The sequence below is a fragment of the Mustela putorius genome, unplaced genomic scaffold (genome assembly GCF_011764305.1).
Source record: "Mustela putorius furo isolate JIRA1106 unplaced genomic scaffold, ASM1176430v1.1 tig00003903_pilon_pilon_pilon, whole genome shotgun sequence".
Taxonomy (NCBI): domain Eukaryota; kingdom Metazoa; phylum Chordata; class Mammalia; order Carnivora; family Mustelidae; genus Mustela; species Mustela putorius.
The window spans coordinates 1,414,194-1,432,616 of NW_025422051.1; positions in this window are offsets into that span (position 1 = coordinate 1,414,194).

Consider the following 18,423-nt stretch of genomic DNA (forward strand, 5'->3'; position numbering starts at 1 on the left):
GGATATAATCGTCACCACAATCAAGTGACAGACGTGTTCTGTCACAATAAAGGAACTCCTTAGGCTGCCACTTCATAATTACACACTCCCTCTCCTCCCCTATCTGTTCTTAGCTGTTCTCCATCTCTATAATTTTGTCATTTTGAGAATGTTGTATGAATGGAATCACAGAGTATGTAATCTTTTGGGGTTACCTTTCTTTTACTCAGCATGAGTCCCTAGAGATCCATCCCTGTTTTTGCCTGCATCAGTAGTTATTTCTTTTTATTGCTAAATAGTAATTCAGTGTATGGATGTATAATAATTCATTTAATCATTCACCCATTGAAGGAAGCTTGTTTCCAGTTTGGGGCTATTATTACACATAAAGCTGCCATCAGTAGGGACAACTGGGTGGCTCAGTCGGTTAAGTGTCCGCTTTCAGCTCAGGTCATGATCCTGGGGTCCTGGAATGGAGCCCTACATCAGGCTTCCTGCTCAGCGCGGAGTCTGCTTCTCCCTCTGCCACTCTCCCTGCTTGTGCGCTCTCTCTCTCTCTCTCTAGCTCTCTTAAATAAATAAATAAATAAATTATATATATATATATATATATATATATATATATATATATATATTTTAAATGCCAGATTGTTTTCCAGAGTAGTTCTAACATTTTCCATTCCCACCAGGAATGCATAAAAATTTCAATGGCTCCTTTTCCTGGTCAGCACTTGGTATTGTCAGTGTTTTTCATGTTAGTCATTATAATAGGTGTGTAGTGATATTTCATTATGATTTTATTTTGCATTTCACTAATAAATAGTGATGTTAAAAATCTCCTCATGAGTTTTTAGATCCATATCATCTCCTTTGGTAAAATGTCTGCTCAAGTCTTTTGCCAATTTTTGAATCAGAGAGATTGCCTTCTGGTGAATTTAGAGAATTATTTGTATATTGTGTACACAAGTCCTTTGTTGAATTTGGGATTTGCAAATATTTTTTTTCCAGTTTACAGCTTGTCTTGTTATCATCCTAACATGGTTTATTCACTGAGAAGAAGTTTCTAATCTTAAAAAAGGTCAATTTATTTTTAAATGTATTGTGTTTTTGATGTCATATTTAAGAACTATTCCTCTTATGCAAGTCACAAAGATTTTCTCCTGTGGTCTCTTTAAAAAATTTTACACTTTTACATTTTACAATTAAATCTATGATTCATTTGAGTTCATCTTTGTTTAAGATAAGAGAGTCAGATAGAGACTCATATTTGGGGGGGGGTTGATGTCTAATTATTATAGCACCATTTGTTAAAAAGACTATCCTTCCTTCATTGGATTGTTTTTGCCTCTTTGTCAAAAATTAGTTGAGTGTATTGGTGTGTGTCTATTTCTGGGTTCTGTATTTTGTTCCATAGTTCTGTGGGTCTGTGCTTCATCCAATACCACAGTGTCTTGTTGATGGTAGCTGTACAATAAGCCTTAAAACCTGACAGTGAGATTCCTTCAACTTTATTTCTCCATTTCAATACTGTCTTAAATATTTTAGCATCTTTGCCATTCCAGATAGGTTTTCAGATAAGCTTGTCTTTATCCACAAAAAATCCAATGAATCTACAAATCAGTTTGGGGAGATTTAATACCTTTACAATGCAGAGCCTTCCAATCTATACATGGCACATCTCCATTTATTTAAATCTTCTTTGATTTCTTTCATCAAGGTTTCATAGCTTTCAATATACAGATTCTGCTCATGTTTTCTTAGATTTATATTTAAGTATGTTTGAGGTTCTTTTTTATTTTATTTTTGGCAAAATGTTTGTAAGTGAATTGTGTTTTTAATTTTGGTTGCCAGTAGTTCATTGATGGTATAAAGAAATAGATTGACTTTTTGTTTGTTGACCTTGTTTCTTGTGATGGTGTTAAACTTCATTAGTTCTTGGAGTTCTTGTAGACTACTTGGGTTTGTTCACATAGTAAATCATGTCATCTACAAAAAGGGGCAATTTTATTTCATCTTTTCTTATACATATGCCTTATATTTCCTTTTCATGCCTGTATCACTGGCTAAGACTTTTAGTAGTATGATAAGATAGAGTGATGAAAATTTACTTCTTTGACTTGTTCCTGATCTTAGGTGAAAAGCATTCAGTATTTCACTATTAAGTATGACATTAGCTATAGTTTCTATATAGATGCTCTTTATCAAGTTGAGGAAGTTCTCTTTTATTCTGAGTTTTCTGAGAGTTTTTATCAGAAATGAATGTTAAATTTTGTCAAATGCATTCTCTGCATCAATTAATATAATTATATGATTTTTTTTCTTTGTAAATAAGGTGGATTACATTAATTGATTCTCAAGTATTGAATGAGCCTTGCATTTCATGTATAAACTACACTTGATCATGGTGTATAATTATTTGCATGTATTTCTGAATTCTGTTTGCTGATATTTTGTTATGAAGCCTTGTGTCTATGTTCTGAGGGATGTTGATCTATGGTTTCTTCCTTTTTAAAAAAAAAAAGCATCATCTTAGGTTTTGACATCAGAGTGATGTTAGCCCCATAAAATTAATTGGGAAGCACTTCCCCCTCTTCTATTTTCTGGAAAAGGTTTTCTAAAACTGATGTTAATTCTTCCATACGTGTTTGGATTCATACTCTAGAAAAGCCATCTGGGCTTGAAGCTATCTCTGTCCAAAGCTTTAAAGATTATGGTAAGTCTTTTAGTTAGGGTGCCTTGGCTGCTCAGTTAAGCAGTTGCCTTCAGCTCAGGTCATGATCCTGGGGTCCAAAAATCGAGCCACGCCTCGGGCTCTCTGCTCAGTGGGGTGCATGCTTCTCCCTCTGCCTCTGCCCCCTGCTCAGCTCTCTCTTGCCCACTCTTTCTATCAAATACATTAATAAAATCTAAAAACAAAAAAGTCTTCTAATCACTGTAGGACTATTAAGATTATCTATTTCACCTTGGGTGAGTTTTGACAGTGCATGTTTTTCCAGAAGCTGGCCCAGTCCACATTATCTGATATTAGTATAACCATGATCAGTGTATCTTTTTTTGATCAGTGTATCTTTTTTTTTTTTTTGATCAGTGTGTCTTTTTCTATACATTATTTTTTTAAGATTTTGTTTATTTGAGAGAGAGAGAGAAAGCTAGCACATGAGTGGGGGATGCAGAGGGAGAGTGAGAAGCAGACTCCCCACTCAGCAGGAAGCCCGATCCGGGGCTCAATCCCAGGACCCTGAGATCATGACCTGAGCTGAAGACAAACATTTAACTGACTGAGCCACCCAGACACCCCTCTTACACATTATTTTTAACCTACTTCTTTTCAATAATGTTTTTTAATTCCAGTATAGCTAACATACTATAAGTGTTATATTAGTGTTATATAACAAGTGTTAAATATTTTATTATTATATAATAAGTGTTATGTAATAATATAGCTAACATAGAGTAAGTATTATATTAGTTTCAGGTACATAAAATAATGATTCATCAGTTCCATATATCACCTGGTACTCATCACAACAAGTGCACTCCTGAATCCCCATCACCTATTTAACCCATCCCCTACTCATCTCCTCTGGTAACATCAGGTTGTTCTCTATAATTAAGAGTCTGTTTCCTGGTTTCTCTTTCTCTCTTTTTCCCCCTCTTTATTCATTTGTTTCTTAAGTCCCACATATTGAGTGAGATCATATGGTATTTGTCTTTCTCTGACTGACTTCTTTCACCTAGCATCATACTCTCTAGCTCCATCCATGTCATTGCAAATGGGAAGATTTCATTCTTTTTATGGCTGGGTAATATTCCACTGTATATACTTACATATATATGTATGTATATATGTGAGATATATATATAAAACTCATATATATATATATATATCACACCTTCTTTATGCATTCATCAATCAATGGACACTTGGGTTTTTTCCACAATTTGGTCATTGTAGATTATGCTGCTGTGAATATCAGGGTGCATGTATCCCCTTGAATTAGTGTTTTTGTATTATTTGGGTAAATACCTAGTAATGCCATTGATAGATCTTAGAGAACTTCTATTTTTTTAATTTTTGAGGAACCTCCATACTGTTTTCCAGAGTGGTTGCACCAGTTTGCATTCTCACCAACAGTACAAGAGGGTTCCCCTTTTCTCCACAACCTTGCCAACACCTGTTGTTTCTTGTGTTGTCAGTTTTAGCCATTCTGATAGGTGTGAGATGAAACCTCACTGCAGTTTTTATTTGTATTTCCCCAATGATAAGTGATGATGAGCATGTTTTCTTATGTTGGCCATCTATATGTCTCCTTTGGAAAAATGTCTGTTCATGTATTCTGTCCATTTTTAAATTGGATTATTTATTTTTTGGGCATTGAGTTTTATAAGCTCTTCATATATTTCGGATACTAACACTTTACCAGATATGTCATTTAGAAATATCTTCTCCCATTCCATAGGTTTGCCTTTTATTTTGTTTACTATTTCTTTCATTGTGTAGAAACTATTCAGTTTGATGTAGTCCCAATGGTTTACTTTTGCTTGTGTCTCCCTTGCCTCAAGAGACATATCTAGAAAAAAGTTGCTATGGCCAATGTCAAAGAGGTTACTATATTCCCCTCTAGTATTTTTATGATTTCCAATATCATATTAAGCCTTTGACCCATTTTGAATTTATTTTTGTGTATAGTCTAAAAAGTGGTCCATTTTCATTCTTTTGCATGTTGCTCTCCAATTTTTCCAACACCATTTGTTGAAGAGACTTTTTCCCATGGAGTATTCTTTCCTGCTTTGTCAAAGATTCACTGACCACATAGTTGTGGGTTCATTTCTGAGTTTTCTATTATGTTCTATTGATCTAGGTGTCTATTTTTGTCCCAGTACCATACTGTTTTGATCACTACACATTCGCAATATAACGTGAAGTCCAGAATTGTGATGCCTGCAGCTTTGTTTTTCTTTTTTAAGGTTGCTTTGGCTATTCAGGGTATTTTGTGGTTCCACAAAAATTTTAGGATTGTTCATTCTAGCTCTTTGAAAAATGCTGTTGACATTTTGATAAGGATTGCAGTAAATGTATAGATTGCTTTGGGTAGCATAGCATTTTAACATTTGTTCTTCCAATCCATGAGCATGGAATGTCTTTCTCTTTCTTTGTGTCATCTTCAATTTCTTTCATCAGGGTTTTTTTTTAAGATTTTATTTATTTATTTGACAGACAGAGATCACAAGTAGGCAGAGAGGCAGGCAGAGAGAGAGAGAGAGGGAAGCAGTCTCCCTGTTGAGCAGAGAGCCGAATGCGGAACTCGATCCCAGGACCCTGAGATCCTGACCTGAGCCGAAGGCAGAGGCTTAGCCCACTGAGCCACCCAGGTGCCCCTCTTTCATCAGGGTTTTATATAGTTTTTAGAGTACAAGTCCTTCACCTCTTTGGTTAGGTTTATTCCTAGGATCTTACTGGTTTTGGTGCAATTGTAAATGGGATTGTTTCCTTAATTTTCCTTTCTGCTGCTTCATTATTGGTGTATAAAATGCAATAGATGTCTGTACATTGATCTTATATCCTGGGACTTGACTGAATCCATCAATTCTACCAGTTTTATGGTGGAGTCTTTTGGGTTTTCTATACAGAGTATGGTGTCTTCTGCAAATAGTGAAAGTTTGACTTCTTCCTTGCCAATTTGGATATATTTTATTTCTTTTTGTAGTCTGACTGCTGAAGCTAAGTACTATGTACTATGATTAATAACAGTGTTGAAGGAGGACATCCTGTCTTCTTCCTGACGACAGAGGGAAAGCTCTCAAATTTCCCCACTAAGAATGACATTAGCTGTGGGTTTTCATATATGTCTTTATTAAGTTGCAGTACATTCCCTCTAAATCTACTATGTTGAGGGGTTTTATCATGAATGTATGTTTTACTTTGTCAGGTACTTTTTCTGCATCCATTGAAATAATCATATGATTCTTAACTGTCTTTTATTAATGTGGTGCATCACATTGATTTGTGAATATTGAACCACTCTTGCAACCCAGAAATAAATCTCACTTGATCATGGTGAATTAGTTTTTTTTTTTTTTTTAAGATTTATTTATTTATTTGTCAGAGAGAAAGAGAGATCACAAGTAGGCAGAGAGGCAGGCAGAGGCAGAGAGAGAGAGAAGCAGGCTCCCCACTGAGAAAGGAGCCCGAGGTGGGACTCGATCCAGGACCCCGGGATCATGACCTGAGCCGAAGGCAGCTGCTTAACTGACTGAGCCACCCAGGTGTCCCAGTGAATTACTTTTTAATGTATTGTTGGATTCAGTTTGCTAGTATTTTATTGAGAATTTTTGCATCCATGTTCATTAGGAATATTGGCTTTTAGTTCTCTTTTAGTGGAGTCTTCCTTTGGTTTTGGTATCAGGTTAATGTTGGCCTTATAGAATGAATTTGGAAAATTTCTTTCCTTTTCTATTTTTTGGAGTAGTTTGAGAAAAATAGATATTAACTCTTCCTTAAATGTTTGGTAGAATCCGCCTGTGAAGCCATCTAGTCCTGGACTTTTGTTTGTTAGGAGTTTTTTGATTACTGCTTCAATTTCATTGCTGATCAATGGTCTTCTCAAGTTTTCTATTTCTTCCTTTTTAGTTTTGGCAGGTTATATGTTTTCAGGACCTTATCCTTTTCTTCCAAGTTGTCCAGTTTGTTGGCATATAGTTTTTCATAATATTCTCTTATAACCAGGGGTGCCTGGGTGGCTCTGTCAGTTAACTGTCTGCCTTCAGCTTGGGTTATGGTCCTAAGGTCCTGGGATTGAGCCCTATGTTGGGTTCCCTGCCTAGCAGGGTGTCTGCTTTTCCCTCTCCCTCTGTTCATGCTCTATCAAATAAATAAATAAAAATCTTTTAAAAGTTCTCTTATAATTGTGTATCTGTGGTGTTGGTTGTTATTTATCCTCTCTGATTTGTGATTTTATTTATTGGGGTCCTTTCTCTTTTCTTTTTGATAAGTCTGGCTAGAGGTTTATCAACTTTATTAACATTTTCAAGGAACCAGCTCTTGGTTTCATTGATCTGTTCTATTGTGGTTTTCTTAGTTTCAATATCATTTATTTCTTCTCTGATCTTTATTGTTTCCTTCCTTCTGCTGGCTTTAGGCTTCATTTGTTGTTCATTTTCTTCTAGCTCCTTTAGGTGTAAGGTTAGGATGTTTATTTCAGATTTTTCTTGCTTCTTGAGTAGACCTGTATTGCTCTATACTTCCTTTTTAGAACCACTTTTGCTGCATCCCAAAGGTTTTAGATCATTATGTTTTCATTCTCTTTTGTTTCTATATTTTTAAAAATTTCTTCTTTGATTCCCAGTTGACCTATTTATTGTTTAGTAGCATGTTGTTTAACCTCCATGTGTTAGTGGTCTTTCCAAACTTTTTCTTGTGCTTGACTTCTCGTTTCAAAGATTGTGGTCAGAAAAGGTGCATGGTATGACTTCTATTTTTTTGGTTTTGTTGAGGCCTGATTTGTGGCTGAATATGTAATCTATTCTGGAGAATGTACCATGTGCACCTGAAAAGAATGTGTATTCTGCTGTTTCATGATGGAATGTTCTGAATGTATATGTTAAGTCCATCTGTTCCAATGTGTTATTGAAAGCTATTGTTTCTTTGTTTATTTTCTGTTTAGATGATCTGTCCATTGATGTACGTTGGGTGTTAAAGTCCCCTAGTTTTCTTTTGTTGTTATCAATTAGTTCCTTTGATTAGGTCCCTAGCCTTCGGTACTGCCTCTTGTTCTTTTTTTTTTTGTGGTGAAATTTTCCACCCTGTCATTTTGTCCAGATAAGAGTATATGAAGGAGCAAGTAAAATACTAAAAGGGTGGCAAAGACCCCAGGAAAATATGCTTTAACCAAATCAGAGGAGATCCCAAATCGTGGGGGGGAGAAAGGGAATAAAAAGAGGTTCAGAAAAAAAGAGAAACAATTTTAAAAAAGAAAATGAATAAAGAAAAAATATAAAAAAGAAAAATATATATATATTAGATAAACTAGTTAAAAAGTTAAAAAAGAAATGGGTAAAAGTTTAAAAAAATTAGCAGAAGAAGAAAAAGAATTGAAAAAGAAAAAAAAATAAATTAACTACAAGACTAAAGAATCATGGGGAGAAAGCCATGAGTTCCGTGCTTTGCTTTCTCCTCCTCTGGAATTCTGCTGCTCTCCTTGATACTGAACCTGCACTCCTTGGTAGGTGAACTTGGTCCTGGCTGGATTTCTTGTTGATCTTCTGGGGGAGGGGCCTGGTGTAGTGATTCTCAAGTGTCTTTGCCCCAGGCAGAATTGCACCGCCCTTACCAGGGGCCAGGCTGAGTAATCCCCTCGGGTTTGCTTTCAGGAGCTTTTGTTCCCTGAGTGCTTTCCGTAGAGTTCCGGAGGATGGGAATGAAAATGGCGGCCTCCCGGTCTCCAGCCCGGAGGAGCCGAGAGCTCAGGACTCCACTCCTCAGTGTGCCCTCAAAGAATAGCGCCCAATTACTCCCGTGTCCCTGCCCTCCGGCCACGCTCCGAGCTCACTGAGCCTGCGACCGGTTCAAGGTAACCCTGAGCTGAGAGCTCACTCCTTGGCTCTGTCTCTGTAGCCGGCTTCCCCGTTCTAATACCTGCAAGCTCTGCGACACTCAGACACCCCCGATCCTTCTGTGACCCTGCGGGACCTGCGGCCACGCTGACCCTGCGTGGGCGTCACCCTGGTTTAGCCTCTGGAGCGATGTCCGTCAGCGGAACAGACTTTAAAAAGTCCCGATTTTGTGCTCCGTTGCTCCACCGCTTGCCGGGAGCCCCCCACCCCCGCCTGCGGTCTATCTTCCCGTCGCTTTGGATTCACTTCTCCACCAGTCCTACCTTTCAGAAAGTGGTTGATTCTCTGTTTCTAGAATTGCTGTTCTTCTTCTCTTCAATCTCCCGTTGGATTTGTAGGTGTTTGCAATCTTTAGGTAAGCTATCTAGCTAATCTCCTGCTACCTGAAGTAGTCTCAGCCTGCTACTTCTCTGCCATCTTGACTCCTCCCCCCAATTAGTTCCTTTATGTTTGTTATTAACTGTTTTATATATTTGGGTGCTCCCATGTCGGGTACATAAATATTTACAGTTGTTACATCTTCTTTTTTTTTTTTTTTAAAGATTTATTTATTTATTTATTTATTTGACAGAGAGAGAGAGATCACAAGTAGGCAGAGAGGCAGGCAGAGAGAGAGAGAGAGGAGGAAGCAGGCTCCCTGCCAAGCAGAGAGCCCGACGTGGGACTCGATCCCAGGACCCTGAGATCATGACCCGAGCCGAAAGCAGCGGCTTTACCCACTGAGCCACCCAGGCGCCCCAAGTTGTTACATCTTCTTGTTGGATTGTTCCCTTTATGATTATATAGTGCCTGTCTTTGTCTCTTGTTACAGTCTTTGTTTTAAGGTCTAGTTTGTCTAAGTACTGCTATTACAACTTTATTTTGACAGACATTTGCATAATAAATGTTCCTCCATCTCCAATCTGCAGGTGTCTTTATGTCTAAAATGAGTCTCTTGTAGGCTGCATATAGATGGGTCTTATTTTTTATCCATTCTGATATCTTATGTCTTTTCTTTTTTTTTTTTTAAAGATTTTACTTATTTATTTGACAGACAGAGATCACAAGCAGGCAGAGAGGCAGGCAGAGAGAGAGAGAGAGAGGAGGGAGCAGGCTCCCTGCTGAGCAGAGAGCCCAATGTGGGACTTGATCCCAGGACCCTGAGATCATGACCTGAGCCGAAGGCAGCGGCTTAACCCACTGAGCCACCCAGGCGCCCTATCTTATGTCTTTTCATTGGTGGGTTTAGTCCATTTACATTCAAAGTAATTATTGATAGATATGTATTTATTGTCATTTTAGTCCTTGTTTTTCATTGTTTCTGGAGAGTCTCTCAGATCTTTTCTTGGTTTTGTCACTTTTGGTCTCTCCTTTGCGTTCAAAGAGTTCCCTTAATATTTCTTGTAGGCCGGTTTAGTGGTCATGAACTCCTTTAGTTTTTGTTTTTCTGGGAAACTCTTTATCTGTCCTTCTATTCTGAATGATAGCCTTGCTGTATAGAGTATTCTTGGCTACAGATTTTTTCATTCAGCACTTTGAATATATCATGTCACTCTCTTCTGGCATGCTAAGTTTCTGTTGAGAAATGTCCAGCTGACCTTCTAGGTCTTCCCTTGTAAATTAAGGACTTCTTTCATCTTGCTGCCTTTAAGTATTTTTCTTTATCATTATATTTTGCAAATTTAATTACAATAGGTACTGATGTTGGCCTGTTTTTGTTGATTTTGATGGGAGTTCTCTGTGCCTCCCGGATCTGGATGCCTGTTTTTGTCCCAAGATTAGGGATGTTTTCAGCTATTATTTCTCCAAATATATTTTCTGTCCCCTTTTCTCTCTCTTCTCCTTCTGGGACTCCTATAATACAAATGTTATTATGTTTGATAGAGTCCCTTAGTTCCCTAAGTCTATTCTCGTGTTGCATAATTATGTCTCTCTTTTGTTCAACTTCATTTTTTTCCCATTAATTTGTCCCCAAGATCTCTAATTCATTCCTCCCTTCTTACAGCCTGCTATTCATCATATCATGCCCATTTCCAGGCTTGTTTATTATATCCTTCATCTTTCTCTGGTTCTTTTTTAACTCTTTTATCTTAGTGGTAAGGGTCTCACTGACATTTTCTATTCTTTTCTTAAGCCTAGTGAGTATCTTGATGATTGTTGGTTTTAATTTTCCATCAGGCATGTTACTTATATCTGTTTTGCTTAGATCTCTGGCCATAGCTTTATCTTGTTCTTTCTTTGGGGATAAATACCTCTGTCTTTGCATTTGGTCTAAGTCCCTGCCTCCTCCTATGTGTTATAAAAGACAGTTATGTCTCCTACTCCTGAAAGTAATGACCTGATGAATAAGAGCCCATGGGGCTCTGGGGTCTGGCATCTGGAACTTCAGGGAATGTCTCTGGTGTGTGCTGCATGAGCTCTGCTGTTGTTTTCTGGCTTCTCTGTCCTTCAGACTAGTCATCTTCAGAGACTCTCCTTTCCTGTTTTGGGCAGTGTTTGGTCCCTGGCCTGAATGTGGTGTGTTTTAACTAGGTGTGCTCTGGTCTGCTTGCAAAATGAGACTGACACCACTTCCACCAAAACTGAGGCCCTGCAGACCACTGCAGAACCACTCTCTGGTCCAGAGATGGAGACATGGTGTGAAAAAGGATTTCTGCTGGTTTCCTGGAGGAGGGGCCCACTATACTGGTTTGAGACAAGCTTGACTGAAAAGGGTGATCCCCACCAGTACAGGGGGCTGGGGCTTGATGTAAGCAAGTTAGGTAGCCAGTATTATTGCTGTGCTATTCTCTGCAAGTAGCTCTGTATTTATGCTGAGGTGTGGGGGAGGAAAATGGGATCAACCAGCTTCTTTGTTCCCAGAGGTTTCTCTGTGAACACTGCCTCTCAGAGACTGCACTCTGACAAGAGCAAATAATCTCCCCACTGTGTGCCTCATTCGTTCCTCAGATCACTGTTTCCAAGCTGTCTGCTCCCAGGATGTTCACCTGCCTTCTCTCCAGGAGCAGTGCAGTGACCTTGGGGCTCTATTCCAGCCAAGCCCTCTGACTTTTAAAACTCCAGACCTTAAGCCCCACTGGTAGCAAGCTCTCAAAATTCAGTCCCTCTTGTTTTCCAAGCCAGTGGCTTTAGAGAAATGTTTTCTTTGTGCTTTCTTCTATGTGCTCCTCTGTTGCCCTTCTCTGTGACCATATCCCCCTCCCCTGCAGCACCCACAATCCACTTCTCCCTTTTTTTTTTTAAAGATTTTATTTATTTATTTGACAGAGAGAGATCACAAGTAGGCAGAGAGAGAGGAGGAAGCAGGCACCCTGCTGAGCAGAGAGCCCGATGTGGGACTCGATCCCAGGACTCTGAGATCATGACCTGAGCCGAAGGCAGCGGCTTAACCCACTGAGCCACCCAGGCGCTCCTCCACTTCTCCCTTTAACCATGTCTCCATATGTCTTACCTTCTTTGGTGTGGCCTCTTTTCTCCCTTTAGCTGTAGAATTTGTCCTGTCATTCTTCAAGTTGATTTCTGGGGTATTGAAGATGATTTGATAGTTATCTAGTTGTGTTTGTGGGACGAGATGCGCCTAGGGTCCTCCTACTCCATCATCATCTTCCTCTTTCTCTTTCTCTGATTACTGTTCTTTATATTAATAGATGAACCACAGTCTATATAACCAATCGTTAATGATGTACATTTAGTTTTTACCATTATGAACAAACTCTGAAGTAAACATCCTTGAATACTTACATCATGACATGCTTTTGAGTATATGTGCATATGGTAAATTCCTAGCAGTAGTATTTTTGGGTCAAAGATTCATGTATGTAAATGCTGATGCACACTGCAAAATTTCTTCCAAAGACCCTGTGCAGTCTCCCACATCAGAGGACATCAGGCACTCATTCTCCCAACAACAGTAGAGTATAGCATCTATTTCTCTTTATGCTTGCTATCCATGAGCATTATCAAACTTTAAATTGTTTTTGCCATTCTGATAGGTAACAAATCACATCACCTGATTATTGCCAGAGATAACTAGCTTTGGATCATTATGATTCTTCTGAAGTCTCTCTCTAAACTTACTCCTTGTCTATTATCATTCATTTTTTAAAGATTTTATTTATTTATTTGACAGACAGAGATCATACGTAGGCAGAGAGGCAGGCAGAGAGGGAGAGGGAAGCAGGACCCTGCTGAGCAGAGAGCCCGACATGGGGCTTGATCCCAGGACCCTGAGACCATGACCTGAGCCAAAGGCAGAGGCTTGACCCACTGAGCCTCCAGGAGCCCCTATTGTCATGTATTTTTAAAAACATTCATTGTAAAAAGAAGAACCAAACAATATAGAAATATAGAGAGTAAAAAAGGAAACCCAATCAGTCCCAGTTGGTCATTCCCCAATCTCAATCCCATCAGTCCCACATTCTTCCCCAGAGCTGCAGAGACACTGCTGTGTGCCCAAGAGTTTCACTCTGCTAATTGCAAAGACATCAGGCCCTCATTCTGATGTCTCTTCTTTGGGATTGGAATATTTGTCATAGGGGCATAGCTGAGGTTCAGTTTTACCATATCCAGAAAGAAGCTCCTCAATAGTAAAAAAGACTGAGCACCGCAACAATAATAAAGACAGCAGAGAAAATGTCCAAACAATCTATGAACAAAATGGCTTAAAAGTCTTTCAAAAGCTTTAAAGACATCATTTCCCTACAACAAACATGTAAGCTATAAATAATGAGTTTATTAAATTAAAATGCAGTAAGATTCTAACTAAATAATATAGTTATTATATTTTATATATTTATGTATTTACATTTTATATTATTAAATATATATTTTATATATACATTTATACATTTTTTTTTAAGATTTTATTTATTTATTTGACAGAGATCACAAGTAAGCAGAGAGGCAGGCAGAGAGAGAGGAAGGGAAGCAGGCTCCCTGCTGAGCAGAGAGCCCAATGCGGGACTTGATCCCAGGACCCTGGGATAATGACCTGAGCCGAAGGCAGAGGCTTTAACTCAGTGAGCCACCCAGGCACCCTGGGCAGAGAGCCCGACGTGGGGCTTGATCCCAGGACCCTGAGACCATGTATGTAAATGCACATTATTCTTAACTAAATAAATAGTTAATTTACTTCCTTTATCTTTGAAAGTAGTGGGATGGTATTTAAATAGAAATGGCAGGGGGAGTCAGTAAGAAAAGACAGAGGTAGAGTCTACATGTCTAGAAACAGACACACTGGGATAAATTAGTTTCCTCACATCAAACAGGAATAATTGTAAAATATGTAGCTTATAGAGATACCATAATGAACAATAATCTACATAAACTGCTTAGCACAGATTTGGGCATCAAGTAAGTCATCAATAAATAGTAGTTATTCTTAGCTATTCCTGAAGTCTTTCCTAGAAGAGGGAGGGTACTGTGAGTGGGAAGTAAAGAATGAATCAAAGCTTGGGTTCTGGAATGGGGATGATGTGTCCAAAGCACAATGATGAGCGCTGAGTAAAAGTGGATGATCTGTGCAGTAGATGGGGAAGGAATGACTGAGGAAATATATTGCAATGGTGAGGAAAATGGAAATATTTTAGGCAAAAATCATGTAAAGAGTGAGTAGAACAGTTTGGGATGGGGAAACCAGGGAGTTGGTGGGAGCAGTAGGAAGCCGTGGCAGCCCAGGAGAGAGGTAATGGATATACTAACACTGGAGAAACCACATGGCAGAAATGTTGTGAATTGATATGGATGGACAAAGAAAATGCAGTATATGCATACAATAGAATACTATTCAGTCTTAAAAAAACAAGAAAACTCTAAAATATGCAACTACGTGGATGAACCTTGAGGACATTATGCTAAGAAACCGGTCACAGAAAGGCAAATACATCATTCAACTTAAAGAAGGTATTTAAATTGTCAAATTCATAGAATCAAAGAGGTAAATGGTGGTTTGCAGGGGCTGGGGGATGGAGGAAGTGAAGAGTTACTAATCAATGGGCATAGATCTTCAGTTAAGTAAGATGAATAAGCTCTAGAGATCTGCTACACAACATTTTACTTACAGTCAACAACGCTTAAAAATTTCTTAAGAGGGTAGGTACATTAAGTGATCCTAATAAATTAAAAGAATTAAAAAAAAAATTTAAGACTATCCAGGTCATGATGCCTGACTATTTAAGGTATGGGAAAAGGGAGAAGGGAAAACTACTTTGTTAAATCGATAGTGTTAGTTGGAGGGGCTGGTTTTACTCTAGGTGGAGACCTGAGACTGAGAGCATACTGCATATGTGTGAGGTGACTGCTGAAGACTCCAGTTAGTAAGCTTTCACTGGAGGGAAAACCAACAAGGCCAAGGTTTTGGGGTCTCTCCTCCAGAATTTCTGACATCAAAATAGTTTGGATTCAGAATGGCCAGCGCAACAATTACATGTTACCAAAGATGCTAATTTAGGAACACTCACTATTCTCCTCAGATTTTGTTTTTCACCTACAGATTTCAGGACTGTTCCAAAACCTCAGTCCCATGCCTGTGGGACCAGAAGTTTGCTACTTCAAGAAGGCTGCTTCGGATGTCTGATTCCAATATGGCTCCCATTCCAACCTGCAGCATCTCTGGGCTCTGATGGGTTATAATTCGAGATGTAGACCCTTGCTATTTAGAGTGTGGTCTAAGGACCAGCAGCACTGGCATTACCTAGAGCCCATTAGAACTGCAGAATCTCAGGCTCTACCCCACACCAGCTGAGGCAGAATCTGCATTTTAACAAGGTCCCTATATTAAAGTCTGAGAAGCACTGAACTACAGCATCGTTTGGGGAGTCAGATACTCTTTGAAATATTCCCAAGAGGGGAGAAAAATGAACTTAAGTGTAAATCTAAAATAATGATAAGTCTCAATTTCAGAAATTTGAAAGAATAACAAATAATTCGAATTGAGGAAACATGGTAGTTATATATTCAGTAAATACATCTATTACTTTTGTAACCCAAGTAGATGGTGATGACAATAGTTAACATAAACTTTCATGGAGCACTTACTTTGTTTCAGGACTGAAGCAAAGTGCTTTCCAGATAGGATCTCATTTAACCTTCAAAATAATGTATAGTCTTGCAACAAACCTATGAGACAGGTACTGTCATCATCCCCATTTAACAGATAAGGAAGCTGAGCCACAGAATGTTTAACTGACTTGCCCAGGTACACATAGTAAGTATTGGAGTGACTTTTTTAACCCAGTGTCTGACTCCAGCAACCACAGGCTTAAATTCCATATGTCAGTTGACAAATTTCCCCCATCCCACAGCTGGGAAGTTCAATGTTCTCTCCGAGGTGTCCATATTCTCAATGTCACTTGCTCACTTTTGCTTGAAGAATCTGCTGTTGCTGAGTTATTCTGTATCCCTCTTATATTTTACCTCTTTTGGCTGAACTTTTCTACTTTCTCTGAAGGAACCACTATGTGGGATCAGTCTCTTAATTTCCACCAAAATTATTCACAAAAGACATTTGTGTGTGTAGCAGACTTTACTGAAAAGCTTGAAGCAATGGACAGAATTGATACTACAGCAATACAAAAACAAAAACAAAACTTGACTGAATATTTGATGCCCTTGTCCTTAAAATCCTTTGTCCATCTTCCTAGTAGAAAATTTCCACTGTCTTCTTATGATCTTGCCCAATGCCCCAGGATCTCAATTTCCACATTGCAGGAGGCTTACCAAGTTATTTTCCTTAAAAATTGCATTCTTTCCCTTCCCTAAGAGAATTCTAGTGCCAGCTATTAAAATACCAGATACTCACATCACTATATATGAATCTAGGTTTTTGTTTGTTGGTTTTGTTTTCCATGAAGTGGGATTATATTGTACTTAATCTTCTGCAACTTGCTTTTTTTGTTCAGTTACATGCAACAACTATTCTTCCATACCAGCCCATACCAATCTACCTTGTTCTTTTCAGTATATGGCTGTATCATAATTCATTAATCATTTCTATATTGGTAGATAGTTAGACTCTATTTCTCCATGATAGAGACAATGCTGAGATAAATACACCTTTACATAAAGTTTTGCACAATTGTATTTCTGTAGCAGTGTTTCCCAGAAGAGGAATACGAGGGACAATGGGTAAATGCACTTCCCACTTGGCAAGATTGTGCCCAGTGGGCCTCTATAAATGTTGCATCAACCTAGAGTGTCTGGGGGTGTCCCTTTCCTTGTACTCTTTCCAACCTAAAACCTCAATCTTTGCTATAAATCTTAATTTACATTTCTTTCACTGTGAGCAAGATCGAGTGGCTTTTTCCAGTATTTATTGGCCATTTGTGCTGTTTCTATGACTTGCTAATTTCTACTTTTTGCCCATGCATCACTCCCCTACCAGTCATGTTTTGAACTACACCCATTCTCAATTCCTTCCAGGGTATCGCAGGCTCAAATGTATCTCCACCAGTTGAGGCTTTAATCTCATCATTTGCTTTAAATGTTCTATTTTTTAATCATACTTGCTATCATTCTTAATATGAAAAGCAAGCTATATTTAAAAGCAGTTCTGAAAGACCCGCGGATCCCCTTACCCAAGAATCCAACACTGCCACTGGATGCAATCAGCAAGAGGTTCTTTATTGTTACGCAGGCGCCTGCAGGTGGTCAGCAGCTCCTGCTAGCTGAGCACACCCGGCTGGGGTGGTGCCGGGTTTTTATAGACAGGTACAAACAAGTTTTGGGCAAAAGAGCAATTAATAAGCAATTAATAACCTAATTTACGCCTAAAAGCCAGCGGTTCACAGAAAAGCAAACAAGCGGTTAGTTATCCTATCTATCTTCTAGGGGAGGGGTCTTTCAGTTCCTTTTCAAAAGCCATTCTTTCAAAGAATGAATGAAACAGAAAACACAATGGAATGCTAAGGAAACCAGCTTCGAGGTGGAGAACTACAGTCCCACCTTTGCGTAACTCATGCATGTTTGGCCAAAGTTGTAATCACAGCTCGGGTATAATTTGGTGCCTCACTTTTGGCATTTATCACTGGATCATTATTAACCTTGGATTTTTCTCTGTCAACCCAGTGCCCATTTGCATTCCCTTACTCCTTTGGCCATAATCTTAGCCTGTTGCTTTGGCTCTAATTGCTGTGCTTTAGTAAAGCAAGCCTGGAATATGTGACTTAAGGGAGTCCCAGATTCTGGTTTGCTCCTTTTACCTGTTCCCCAGAGCCGCCATTTCCTGTCATCTTTCCCCAGCTAGGTTGCAGGTGAAAACAGAGTTACTGAGCAGTCACATGGCCCGAGGCAAGTCCACAGGGGCAAAGCTCCTTTAGGCTTGGAGCCAGGGCCTGAAACAGGCCAAATCTGGGTTGGAATAGACTGGAGAACAGGAAGTCAAAAGCCCAGGAGAGAAATCATTCTGGAGGAAAAGACATCTGTGGAAAGCCATCTGCTCCAATAAATATTAAACGGGAGTGGGGGGAAGAAGAATATAAGGCACTATGGATTAGCATCACTCTAATTCTATGCATATGTGTGTGTGTGTGTACAAACTGTCATATATAGAAAAATAACAAAAATATGTTCACCAAAACCTGAACAGTGGTATCTGTGAGTGAAGGAATTGTAGAGATTTACTTTCTCCACTGTGATTTTCTGCATTTTCTTATTTTTTTAGAGTGATCCTATATTTTATAATCAGAAAAAATAAAACATTAGAATTTAAAAAGCAGATTGTTGCTTTTCACATGTCCCAATGTCATCCTTTGAATTGTTAGGGAACTGAGGGAAGTGGATTCTGATCTCTGAATTCTAATGGCTTCACCCAAGGAAGGGGTATCAGTCGGCTTGGTCTACCATACTAAAATACCA